Source organism: Echeneis naucrates, chromosome 24 (assembly GCF_900963305.1).
Source record: "Echeneis naucrates chromosome 24, fEcheNa1.1, whole genome shotgun sequence".
NCBI classification, from domain to species: domain Eukaryota; kingdom Metazoa; phylum Chordata; class Actinopteri; order Carangiformes; family Echeneidae; genus Echeneis; species Echeneis naucrates.
In genome coordinates this window covers 16,126,712-16,141,303 of record NC_042534.1, presented here as the reverse complement: position 1 = coordinate 16,141,303, position 14,592 = coordinate 16,126,712, and the positions used below count along the sequence as shown (strand labels likewise).

The 14,592-nt window shown below is 41.2% G+C and overlaps 1 protein-coding gene across 1 annotated transcript in view; it reads right to left on the bottom strand.

Moving 5' to 3' along the window:
* enah (ENAH actin regulator) overlaps window positions 1-14,592 on the bottom strand; it is a 91,190-nt gene that overhangs the window by 75,998 nt on the left and 600 nt on the right. The gene's annotated exons all lie outside the window — the stretch shown is intronic.

Below are 14,592 nucleotides of genomic sequence, written 5' to 3'. Positions count from 1 at the left end.
GATGGCTCCTCCAGTGGAGATGATGTATTTCAGATAGTGAGCTGCGGCTTTAAGCCCCAGGCAGTGCTCGACCAGCATACTGATAACTCCCAAGACTGAGCTGAGGAAGCTGGAGATTTCCAATAAGCTCACACACAAACACAGTCATAGCTGCTATCAGAGGCCTAAAAGTTGGACGTGTCCACTGTGTGAAACAATAGCTACAACCCATCTGTTGGTGTAGGCGTGAGAAAGACAGAGAAAGCTGAGAGAAGTGACTGAGACGTGAGGTGTGAGAAGAGGAGCGAGATATAAATGAATGAAAAGCGAGACAGAATGAGAAGGACATGGGGAGAGAAGTGAATGGCAGAGCAGCCGATGAAGACAGCGCTTGCTTTGTTAAAGTTCTGCCAAGGAGCAGTTGAGGCACCTGTGCTCATCACACAAACACGATTTCATTAGGAAAAATAAGTGCAAAAAATAAATCCTAAATCTCACCATTAAGCATTCAGATGAAGGGGATGTTTTACTGAGGGAAAAACTGAATCACCACTGAAAGTGAAAGATAGACCGTGAGGAAGCTGGAGGGAAAACTGGGTGGAGCCTTCGCATAGATTATCAGAAAGCAACTAAAGAATAAAAGTGTATACAGTCTGCAACTAAACAAGAAGGGTCAGACAGAGAGCAAGCCAGAGAGAGAGAGCTAGATTGAGACAAAGAGACAGACAGAGATATGGGAGTTAACAGACAGACACAGAGAGAGAGAGACTGCTAGAGAGAAAGACAAGAGAGAGAGAGAGCCAGCAGAGCTGAAGTGTTAATAAAAGAAGACTTGGCTCACTGAGCATGAGATATAGGACATATACTACTAAGTGTCTCACGCACACACGCGCACACACCTGGACACTACCCTAAGTTTTCCTTGAGGGTGAATGGTGAATTTGTTGAGTACTATTTTCAGCAAGATATTATCTCACACTTGAAGAACAGAAGTGAAACGCTGAGTTTATCAAGACTAAATTAAAACACAGAAGAGGCAATAAATAAAAAAATAAATATATTTACTCTCTGACATATTGTGATGTCAGCTATATATCAATTAATTATGCAACTCTACCCTAATTCACAAATACTTGTGTTTTTAAATGTTCCCTATATAAAATCGCCCAAGCCTAGGCTATAAATATGACAAAATAAAGCCTGATGCAAAAGCTCCTCTCAAAGCTCCCTGTACACAGAGACAACATCTCACACAGACACACATGCTAAAATACAAAAACGACTGATCTGCTTTCTCCAGCCAACATATGCAAACAGTCTGATGAACGCTAACTGTAACTGTTACTCTGTGGCACTGAATGTGTTTTATGGGAAAGTACAAATTCACACTGTGACCCTTGACCTGAGCAAAAACAACATGGAGAGGGAAAAGAGTGGAGGACAGACAGCTGCTGTGGAAGAGAGGACAGATGGACAAACAGAGCAGCCACCTGTTTTTACTCCTCACAAATTTCAGTTTTCCACAACCAGAGTCTGAGCTCCTCATGCTGGCCTCCAACAGCTACACACATTGATATCCATACAAAAAGGCCCATTTCAAATAGCTGACTCTGTAAAAGGCCCACGCTGACTGTGAGAAGAGGAAGAGAGCATCGAGCCTGTGCTAGATCCCCCAGCCCCCGCCAAACACACATGCACGCATGCACGCACGAAAGCTGGGTAGGGTATTGGGCATTAGGTTGGCAGAGGCATAACAGGCTGCCACATAAGCCTCTTCTAGTTTTTACTACCAGTGACATCTGCTGCCTGAGGTTACATGTGTGGATGCACCAGAACACTGATAAAACAGCACCGCTAACAGCAAGACTCTATCACATTTGAGCAAATCTTATTTCCAGTCATAGAGGAGAAACTAAACAACTAAATTGGATTTGAATACTAGAGGTCATTTTGTTCCTCCAGCACAAATAATTAAAAAAAAAAAAAAAAAAAAGAACAGCAGGATTTTCTCTCTTGGGTTATTATAAATTGCTTCATTGCAGAAGCTACACAGCTAATTGTTTTACAAGGCTGTGGTCAACACAGCCAATATGAAGGGGAACTACTTTGACCACTGCTCTGTGCCCACATCCAGTTTTAGGGTTGTTATTTTTGGAACTTATGATATTATTATACTTTCTTGACTTGACCCCTATTCCAAATACGAAAAGAGGAAATGATGCTTGTGATTCAACAATGCACTTAAGTAAAAAATATATAAGTGGCAGAGGCTCAGATATCCCGACCTTTAGCACTGAGTAGGGGTCAAACTTCAAAATGTCTGGATCCTGCATTTCCCATAAGGCAAATTTATTGTACTGTTTTTTTCAGACCCTTGCTGATGGTTAATCATTCACAGCTTTTTAGAGTCCATGTTTGTATCGAGTGTTTGATCAAACAAGCAAATAGATGTTTGACAAACAAGTTTTGTTTGTTTTGTTTTAAGATGTTTGTCCATGTTTATGTCAAGTATTTGCCTATAAAGCTGAGGGTTAACAGGTAGATTGCTGTTTTTTTGTTTTTCTGTTTTTGTTTTGTTTTTTTGACTGCAAATATATCTTCTTAAGGACATAAACCTTAAAAGACTTCACAGGCAAAGTGTGGCATAAATAAAAGATCTCAATATTAGTCTGGTGCTCTTACCAGCAGATATCAGCAAAATAAAAATCTTTTGATTGTCACTAAAATGTCCCAAAGAAAAACCAGATGTATAGCTGTGGCTCAGTGGATGACCCCTGAGATCAAATATCAGTGACAGCAAAAGTGTAAATATATGCTAGTGCCCGTTTTAATGCTGCTACATCTTTAAATATAACAAAGTAAGGTGAGGCCGTGCAGTGGAAAGCAGGCCAGTCAAGGTCTGTTCCGGCTCTGGTAAAACAGATTGACGTCTAGTCCAGGTTTCACCCCTATAATCCCATCTCACTGTCATCTTAACCCGGCCTCCTGCTGACATTTTACACAATGAGCCAACAGCCCAGGTGTACAAACACAAACATGTATACAAACACCAACAGCATGCTGTCTGGTTACTGACAAACACATACAAAAAGGACTTCAACTTCTATATGAAACGGGGAGAATTAGAGCAGTCACAAAGTAACCCTCAATGATTGGAAAATCTGTTTGCCCTAATATAAGTATACAGCCCCCTGCCATGTGAGCAAAACAAATCATTTTAGGCTCAGGAACAAGGTTTAATAAAAAAAATTATAAATAACAACAACCAAGCCCTGCGGCCTCTGTGATGTCCAGTGGAGAGAGCTGTAATCTGGTATAATCTGACTACCATCCACTGTGAAAATTACTGTCTGCCTTTCTCAAACCCACACCAAGGAAACAAAAACACATGTGCAGATATAGCAATATGCTGTCCAATATGAACCAGGTTTGAATCAATGCATTATTTTTCAGATAGATAGTACAGCGCGTCTATGTCCCCTTTAATATTCAGTCCATGTTTTGGCTTCATTGTGATGCTTTCCATCTTTACATAGTCTATGATAGCTACTTTCATAGTTTGTAGGTTGGTTGACAGCTGATGTGTGACCATCTGCCTGTATGTTCCTCCTATACTGTTCGTCTTCTTATCTGACAGCAGTAGAGCACAAGATACAGCTTGTGATTGTTATTCATTAACAGAGAGATAGCTGACAGGATTTGGAAAGAAAGATCCCTGTGATAAAGCAACCTAGTCTGTGGCTAAGAAGACAAAGCTCCATCCACACAGTAAGGCCAGAACCTAAAGCTGAGGACAACAACAGCACCTGTCCAGAGTAATTAGTGGACTAAAAGTCCTCTGGTCAGCCTGACAGCAAACGTATATCTACAACTGTTAGTGCGTTCTCAAGTGGCAACAGGTGATGAGCTGGCTGCCTCTAAGAAGCAGCTGTGTGGCTGCAGGCTGTCAGGAGAGTAAGTGTGGGACCACAGACCTCTGAAAGTTTAATAAGTGTCTCCTTTTAGAGATGAGGGGCAGCTTCCAGAAGAAAGAGGACTCGAAGAGGTCACCCTGGCCCAGCTGGCTGTCCAGCACTGTAAACTCTGTTTGTTCTGTACAATCATGTGGGTCCGGGTTTAGATCAAAGCCAGCTGACTGGTGAATGGTAGAACAGGCTTTTCCAGAGATTTCCCTTCATTCAGTTTGTTTTTAACTCCTGACCCAGTTACATAAATGCACACGGAAAGGATGACTTAGTCCAAAGAATCATACTCGGCATAAACATCATCAATCATGATTATATTTTCCATCATGTGGCAATATTTCTACAGCACCTGTTTCAGCCGTCTATCCTCAGCTATAATCTCCCTCCTGTAGAGTCTGCTCTTTACATTACTCATTTCACCAATAAAACAACACAAAACCAATTAACAATTTCACATGCAGATCGCAAAGCTTAACTTCTAAAGAAATAAACAAAATAGTGAAGTAAACACAGAGCTGCTGTGAGCTGGCTGCAACCTTACCCAGCCATGAATTATTCAGCAATACGAACGCACACAAAAACACACTAACACTCACACAGGGTGCTGTTCTCACGTTGCAATGGAGACCTGGAGCGTGCCCCGTTTTGACAATGTGCAATTGCAAAACCATGAACCCTGAATCGTTCGCAGCCCTGAATGAAGATGGACTTGATGCGAGTGTTGCTCTTGTAAACACTAGACACAGTTAAGTGGAGTTCACAGCAGGTTTATTACTTCTTTATTTAAAATCCTAACTTTCGAACGTGGGGGAAAAAAGAATGAACATTTAAACTTGAATAATCTGTTAGAATTCAAATACATGTATTGCATTAATTTGAATAAGTGTGGACAATTTAACTGTTTGAATTTGCTCTAGCGGTATTTATACATGTTGGTTGGCTGAAATGAGGCGGTTAATGTTTTCAGTTATCTCAGTCTTATCGAACTAATTAGTGTGAGGACCATTGAAACATCAATCATTATTTCCTTCAAGTTTCATGAAGTTGCATTCACAGGGCTCCATGAAAATAAAAAAATAAAAAATAAATAAAAAAATCACACAGAAGCAGCTTTGTTTTTTTGTTGAAGTCAGTTGACTGTGGAGTTCCCTCAAGATTATATTCAAATTAAAGCATGTATGTATTTGACTCTAAGGTTTAGATATTAAAATGAATGAAAACAGCTGATGTTTGCCAAGAGCCTGGTTAAATATGTCCATCATTTTGATTAATATAAAATCAACACCACCTGCTTTAGGACTGACTATATCCATGTATGTGCATGTGTGTGTAATTCTAATGCTATACTAAATCCATGCAATTTGGCAGGGGAGCGAAGATGCAGTCATCCTATTATACAAACACTCTCCTTATGTAGCACACAAGGAAGCCAACAAACTCTCATATCTGAAGATCAAGGGCTGTATCCCTGAAAATGTAAATTGGCCTGGCGTAGATAAGTGAATGTGGCTGCTATCTTAAAACAGCTGTGTATTAGACATCATTCACATGACTGATGTATTTAAAGAGCAAAGAATTTAACTCTGACATGATAGAAAATGATTCGAAAAACTGTGCCGACCTGCACTGGAAAGGACAGTGACTGTGAAGGGAAAGGATATTGAGGAAATCCAGTTTGAACAGTGGGACTACAAACAGTTTGTCTGGTTAAATTACATCCTCTTTACGAGAAGGTTTAAGTATCATCTCTGGCAGGCCTGGGTCCACGCTCCGCCCTCACCCCCTCCTCCAGCCAGCCTGTTGAGCTCAGCTGACCGCGAGGAGTTCATGTGTCAGATGATTCTCTCTCCCACTGCACAACCATTGTCCATGGGAACAAAGATGGAAAGGCTTGTCCGGGGTTGCTTCTTTATTGAGGCCAAATGGGGCCTGGCTGCAATGTTTCAAAACTTTCTCTTTGCACTCTTCCCTCCCATGAGTTACGGCCTCCCTCCATCTTACCTTCCCTCCGGGCTCATCGGAGATGTAGCAGGGCTACAACTGGGTGAAAAAAAGAGTTGAATTTGGTTCTATTGTTGTGTTGCTGGACAACCACTACTGAAGACAGAAGAATGTGTGGGCTTGTGTGACTTTGTGTGTGTGAATGTGTGTGTGTGTGTGGGGGGGGCTTTCCAAACACAGCATGACCTTTGTAACAATTATGATCCTAAATAGCAGGTAATCTTAAGAGGAGGGAAGCTAATTATGCATTTAATAGCTTCTTCTTTTTAACCAACAAAAGGCTAAAGATAGTGATATTCAGCAGGGGACTGAGTAGAGCGCCTGTTTCCTCACTGTGAATCAATTATGTGTTAATTTACTGGTTTTTATTTATGTGTTTAGAAAAGTCTCTTATTGTCTAACTGTAGATACCCATGTCTTTTGTATTATAAAGCAAATTCTCTACTATTTATAAATTAAAACGGTGAAAGTATCAAAGGTCTGAGTCCACAGATAGATGCCCAAAACCTGCATTCAAAAACTGAGCCTTAAAAGCAGCTGTCACGACTTCTGGAACTTTGTGATGTCACGTCACAAAGCCCCTGAAACCAGTCCACCTGTACAGAACCATCCAACCACGTAGGATTTGGTTTCTCTAAGTGTTTACACTAAAATCTGCTTTATTTATATTTGACTTCCATAGCTTTTTAATATCACCACAAAGCAGTCAAGCGTGTCAGACCACCAGCCCAGATCCTCTCTTCTGATTGGCTCACAGACCTGTTGTAACTATGACTCAAGAGTGCATAGAAGTACAACCATATAAATAATTATTATAATGAGAAATATATCTTCGTATGGATATCAACACTTCACTACCAACAAGTTGTAACAATCTGGGCTCTTTTAATTGTGCTTTCATTGACGATGTTTTCTTTAATAGCAGGACCAGAACAACTTATCAAAACTCTGTCCAAACTGCATGATGGATAGCGGGATGGATAATTTTTCACTCTACCTTTCACTGAGGCTGTGAAGGACAACTATAATTTGATTTCCATCATGGAGACAGAGTATTAATCATGAAGCAGTTCACAGAGACCTTAAGACAGACTTAATCTTGTAATTCGTGTACTTATTGTACACGAATTATTGTCCTGCAAGAGATTATTATTTGAAATTGAGTCACACTGTGCCTCTTTAACAGAGACAACACTGAGCTCAAATATGATGGTGAGTGAATACCAAAAAAAAAGAGCCATGACAGTGTGTAGACTTTAAAGCTCTTAAGTTTAAAAAAAAAAAAGTGATGTATTTAATTGCTGTTGCCTAACACTGTACATCAGTCGCAGTCTATCTGCGACTATCCACAGATAGATAAGAGTCCTTCCTTGTTCCTTGGTCCAGACTGTACGGACTGCAAATTATGGGCTGTAAAGGGAGCTGGACGAGGAACGTTATCAGTTCAAGTGGGAGTGTTTATGTAGAGGCGATAACTTAAAACCAAGCTGCAGCCTCAGAGGCTGAAAAATCTAGCCAGCTCATAAGTGCCAAAATCTGCGCTAGAGTCTATCTTCAGAAGTGAGTCAAACCCCACAGACAGGATTATTTTATCAGATTATGTTTTTCTAATGAAAATGTAATCTAAATAACTAAGATTAAAACTTTATATTCACATATCCGTGTCAACTAATGTACAAAATTTACGAAATATAGTTTTTTCCTTGATAAAACTTTCAGTTTAAAATATGTGGGGTCTTTGCTACATATTGAAAATGCCAACACACCTCAGAGGGAATCACATCATTGTTACTTGGTTGATTATGAATGATAAGACAGGGCTGATTTGGACGGATGTGGCTGTATTCTTGTTCACGTCCGTGCATTGACTGTCAATGCATAGGACAGTTTATCTCATCAGGCTGACCCTGCAGATAGTGCTCTGCCGCTTCGCACCATTTCTGAATCCCAAACCCAGTGAGTGATGTCAGCGACAGCAGCGCCACATACCCTCAGGACGGTGAGGAAAAGCCTCCCAGGTTAAACAGACAACTCTCCTGTCAATCACATACACTGACTGAGCTTTTACGAGCAGTGCTGCACTCTGAACTATACACTCTACTTTGTATAGGGTACAGGTGTGCTTTATCTTCATATTACATTTATATTGTTGTCTGTTACGGGGAAGAGAATCATGACTGCAGTCTATCACTCATTTGTCTTCATGGTATAAACTGACTTATTATACATCTGAATGTCAACGTGTATTCAACGGATAACTAACTTTTCTTTTAATAAAACAGTTGTGTAAATACTACTAAGGGGTTGTCATTCACCCTCTGTCCCAATAAGGCTTAATGTAATCCATATGATCAATGAGCTTGATTCCTCTTGATTGGCCTTCCTGCGGCTGGTTTCACAATGATATTCTGGTCAAGTTACAGCTCCTTTGCATTGACAGGAGCCAGCTGAGGTGGTTTGCCCATCTGATGAGAATGCCTCCAGGGCTCCTTCCTCTAAAGGCTTTCTGGACTTGTCCATTGGGAAGGAAACCTCACTGAAGAGACTACATATCCCATCAAGCTTTGCAAACGTTCCACAGGAGGAACTGGAAAGTGTTGCGGGAGAAAAGGGAGTCAGGAATTTCTCGTTATTCCTGCTGCCACTGTGACCCGGCCCCAGAGCTGCAGAAGAAAATGGATGAATGGAAGATATGTCAATGGGTCAAACCTTCACATAGGAGGGGGCAAGACTAGTTATCAACAACTAAAGTGGCCATTGGACAACAAAACAGGATCTTGTGGCTCATAATCTGAGCTTTGCTAATGTTTTTAATGGAGAGAGCAGTTAAGGAAAAAGCTTTTAGAGACAGCAGCGACATTTCTTTAGATTTTTTTACTCAGCCTTTAGTTCTTCAAGAAGACATTTTCTGCGAAAATAAATAAACAGAGATATTTTGAAAAGCCTTAATTTACCCAGACTTCACCATACCAATGACCGTCTTAAACTAGATCTTCTCATAATTAATTTTTTCACTAAAGACCAAAGCCACAACCCTTACCAACCTACAGACACTTAAATTGAGTTAAGGAGATGATTGGTAATGCAGATGAGAGATGGCTTGAGAGCGTTACGTGAATGCACACTCATTAGAAAATTAAGTGCATGAACATGAACACTAATTGGAGTAATCAGATTAGATGCCTCCCAGTCAAGCCTCATTTAGTCAAACTAATGGAAACTTTCAGTAGCGCTTCAGACTATGAACCTGTTATATCAAATTCACTGGAAATAAAGAAAAGAAATGGAAACATGACTCATTCATAGTGTTTGTACACCACTGAGGTTGAGAAGTTTGGCAATATGAGAAGAAAATGTCAGTCATAATGTTGAGCATCTCTAAAGCAAGCAAAAAGCACCAATCATGCACACAGGACAAATTTAAATCTAACACGTCAAGTAGACCCAGAAGTTAAATACTGTTGTTTGACGTGGAAAAATATGTAGCCTGTGTCTGGCAGTGGTAACAGGTTCATTATAACCCGCTGAGCACGGAATGAACTCTGGAAAGTAAATGTGAGTCATAACTTCAACAAGGTTGGACAGTAAGTGTCCTATGATGTTGACGAGCTCAATATCTTTTGTAATTGCATTATTAGTCAACTGCTCCCAAAAATGGAGCAAAACTTCCACAGAAGTACCAGTCATGAGTGACTCAAAGTTTCACAAAACTAGGAATATAACTCTACACAAAAAACCAGGGATACACACGCGTATGTGCCATAAGTTACCAGGCATGGCTGGGGGAGGGGGTCAACACACACAGCTTTCCCAATTGTTGGGTTGATTTAGAAACAGAGCTAAAAAATAAATGTTTGACCAATAACTCCAACCGTAAAGTCTTCAGGCCAAAGACACCTGAAATAGTGACAGTAACTATTAAAATGTCACCAGAAAAATTTACAGAATGACACAACGATTAATGAAAACAATGCTAAACAAAACACTGAGTACACAATTGTTTCTGTGTACGAATTGTTGATTTTGCCATGTAAACAGTAAAACTTACAATGTTAGTAATGAATGCAGCAACTCAGAGAAATTCTTATGTTAAATTTTAGTGTTTCTTCTTTGTGTAGCATTTTCACTTCACTGTATCTAACTCAGCCGGTTACAAAATCTCATTTACACATGGTTCATAAATAAGAATAAGAGTGTACAGGAAGTGGTGTATATATGGTTATTTACACATCTGGAGGACAGTGGCTGTGTGTAACTGGGAGTGCGCTCAGGAAACTACTGTGAAGAAACTACTTCACACCACGATCGCAGCTCATGGCACTCGGAAAGGTGACAACTTTCACTGCCGTGTATCTCCAGGGAGGACCAAGCATCTGCAGAAAAACAATGAGCTGTGAGGGATGGGACTTGTCTGAGAACCGATGGAGGGAGGAAGCATCCTGGCCCTTTTTGGAGCAAACAGAAAGGCTGGTGGGAAATTAAAGAGAGAGTGAGTGATTAAGGATGGATTGGTGGAGCGAGATAAGGGGAGTGCAAGAAGCAGATGGTGGCAGGGAGTCGGCTACGATTCAATTCTAACCCCCTTTAAAAAAAAAAAAAAAGCTTGTGCACAACAACTTCATCCTCCCATTTACGTACACTTTACATTTCTCAGCTGGATCTCCCTGGTGGATACAGTCACAGTGAATGCAGCAGAGACACAGACAGAGAGGAGACAGCGTATGGCCTTGCCTGGTTCGGGTCAACTGAGACTCTTCCAAATGATTAATCAGATTTAATTATTTCTATCTGACAGCTCATATGAATTATTCATTATTACTGTCACATCTCTGGCATAAGGGAGATATAAAGTCACATCGGTGGCTCTGCATGGATTAACACCAGATATGGAGGGCCTTGGATTAGTCTCTGCACTGGATGAAGACAATAACACAGGAAAGATGACTGAAGAGATTTATGAACATAAATCATATACTTGTCTGCTCAAGGAAGATCATGATCACACTATCTGCGTGGCATGTGCATGACAGCTGCATCACTCCTACTGCAGCTCTGTCTGTTTGAATGGTGTATTTCTCTTTTAATTTGAAAATAAACATTTATTTGATTTCATTTTTAACGGAAAGTTCTCTAAAATGCCACTGGCACTAAATGCAAGTGTTAAAATGGTCAAATATATTTTATATTTGTAAGTCTGTTTGTTTTTGTGGTATCCATGCAGTGACACAAGTTTACAGTAGAAAATGTCTTTACTCCATCTTTGTTGGGAGATGCCACTGCACATGAAAAAAAAGTGAGAATCTGTTGGTCAAGTAATCCTGCTATGAGTTTGGCGGAGTCAGGTCTCTCTTTAAAAACAGATGCTGAATTCATCTTTATTCCCCATCTTTGCCATCTACGTACCTTGAGAGACAAAGCCCAGGAGTTATCAACAAAGACTCCAGTATTGACTTAAACTGCAAGTGAGGTTGGTATGTGGAGAGATAATGAAGTCACAGACCTTAAATAATATTGCAGCTCCATGATCTATTAGTCCGTTTATCAGCTACTCTCTGACTGCGCAGGTGTCTCTCTTGCTCTAGATACAATAAAACTCTAGCAGTGACTGTGCCTCAAACCTTTTAAATCAACATTATTGTACATGATGAGTGTATTCAAACTGAGGCTGACCTCATTAATAGCTCATTTGATGTGATAACATACAGTAGGTAGGCACAATCAGTAAACACCACACTGACCCGGGCTGCTACACTTAGCATAGATTAAAAAAAAAAAAAAAGTTCCCAGCCTCACCTCCTGCCATTCATCTGTGGTGTGAACCTGCTGTGACCAGGAGACACGAGGCCTTTCAGCAATTGTCCAGGCCTGTTACCATGACACTTCAGAGCCAATGCAATGGTGCAGCTTATCAGGCGGCCAAAAGATAAGTTGACATCAGTGTAACATGTGGGCCTGACAGAAAACAGGGAAACAACCGCACCAACAGTATAAATATGAACTTTTGCCCTCATGGTTTAGGAATGTGCTCTTGCCAGGTATCTGTGACCTTAAATGGGTCAAATTCATCCCCCTGTGCTGCTAAAAGCCTGCTAGGCCTGAGTCTGTTTATTAAGTCAACTGCTGCTGTCACTGTGGTCTGAAGGTGCTTTACTGCTGAAGCAGATGGTTAGAAGCAAGAGGTACATTATTACTAGGCTTGTGGTGAAAATAAAACACACAAACTAACAAAAAAATGTATATATTTGCCTTTTCCAGTATCCTGTGGCTGTGTAAGGCTGTTAGGTTCACCTGACCACACTGAGCACAAAGTTAGATCACAGTCAAACTAAAAACAACCCAGACAATGCTCGGCTGATGTAAGCAGGAGACATATGATATAATTAGAAGATAGATTTATGGTTTGAAGAACCAAAACCCTCTGGCTCTCTAGGAACAACAGGTGTGTGAACCAAGGATCAGATCCTCTCTTCTGATTGGCTGGCTGACTGTTCTCTCTGAGGTTTAACTTGACATCAGCAATATTTTTATCAGATCACTCAAAAAGCAAATAGCACAAGGTAAGATGGTGAGGCATGGGGTAGTGACTGCTTTGTTGTGACATCAGAAAGTTCCAGATATCCTATTATCAAGGAAGACATGAACATCTCCTGTACGGAACCTTTAATGTTTAAAACTAAAATAAACAGCATCTCAATTAGATCTGCAGAAATTTCTCTTAGAGCTAAAATGTCTGAATCTACCTGAACCCATATTTAATCAAATGAGGAATCTGAATATGGGATTCTGAACTGGACCCATTCAGGAACCATTGGCACAACCTAGTTCTTCACATTGCATTGTTTCCTTCCTTCTCAGCTCATCAACTATACTAACATTAGTCGACGTTAATGAAAAGTTAACACTGGTGAGAAGTTGTGTCACCAGCAGTGATGTCTGTGACCTTCACACCCCAAGTTGCCTCAGTTTTGGTAAATAACCATATTACACCCAAACTCCTCCAGCAAGTGCTCAACAGGTCCAAAAAGCTGAGGCCCGGTGACACATCCACACAACCGTATGGCACATAAACACATTGCCACAAGTGTCCTGCATGAGTCAGTTCCAAACAGCTGAGCCCACAACACACACACACCTGTTACACCCCACAGACACACTAACACTGGACACACATTTCTCCCTTTGAGTAATAGCTGCTGCCGTCAGTAGCTTGACCATGTTGAGTCGTCTGAGGAGAGATGAGCTCTACAACACGCCAGGCTCCAAACAGCTAATGAGAGAGCTGTTAGTAAGTACATAGAGGAAGAGGGGAAAATAATGATGGGGATGAAAAGATGGTGGTTTCCATTCTGGGACATGGACCCAACATGCGAATCTCTGAAACAAACAAATCTATTGTTAAAGTGCAGCTTGGACTACAGAGGGATTCCAACAGCTGGATTCAATTAGGGGCTTTCTTAAAGGGGGCCAGCCCTGTCCACACTGCATGTTTCATGTCTTCAAACAGAAAGCTAGATCATGGATTTACTCAGGGAAAAAAAAAAAAAAAAAAAAATCAAGGTCACACATTCAGATAAATGATAAAGCTAAACTTTCTCTGTTGCTCAGGGCTCCATGCAGGAGGAAATATCTGCTGTGTCCAACAGATTCCAGTCAAACCACGCTCTCTGCCTCCATCAGCAAAACGCGTCCATTTGTAAGGACACATTCCTGAGGGGAAGGAAAATTCTACATGAAGTAACAAAAAGTGCTTCAAGTGATTTACTCTGGCAGCCATCAAGCACACCGTCCTCACTGGACAAGGCCAGCCCAGGACCCTGACACTTAGGTGGTAACATAGCAGCGAATGTGAAGCTTTCAGAGATGATTTAGGACCTCCCAGCTACGAGCAACAATGTTGTTACAGCAGATTTGGTATCTCACGAGGAGAAAGAAGCTAACAATGTTTGATGGAACTGACTCTGTAACTTTGAGTCTGAATAAGCAGGAATCTTCAGCCGCAGACCTTCAGTATTGATCAACACTTTGCAGATTTCCTTTTTGTCTTCGGGCAGGCACACAGCTTAGGGTCCTTTGTGCCAATGTCCAACTACAAAGCAACGACTCCAACCATGTTTCACAACAGACACACACATACATTTGCTTCACAACTGCACGTCTGATCCCACACAGTCACAGTAGATGAGACCAACGGGTGTCCTATGGATGCCAACCTACCTGCTATAGGTGCCATACTTTGCATGTGTCATAAAGTCAGTGGGTTGTGCGTCTTCTCATTTGCACAAACTCAAGCTTGAAGCATAGTGTGCTCATAGGCAGAGATTGTAGTGGGCGTTTGCCAGTCATCCCCCGCCACCAAATGCCCCTTTAGGAGCAGATGAAGGGGCAGCAACATACACGAAAGAAGTGATAGATACATGTACGATGCGCGTGTGTGTGTGTGTGTGTGTGTGTGCATGACAGTTCTAATGTGGTATCAAACAAATGCAACTCCATCACCAGTGCTGGAAGATAATCCCTGTTATGCAGCATGGAAGCGGCGGCAGCGCCATTCCTAAACCCGTGCACGTCCGCAAATGCAGCACGGGATTGGGGGAAACGTCGGCCGGCTGTCGGCTCTGTCACAGCCGACAGTGTGGACTCCTTAATG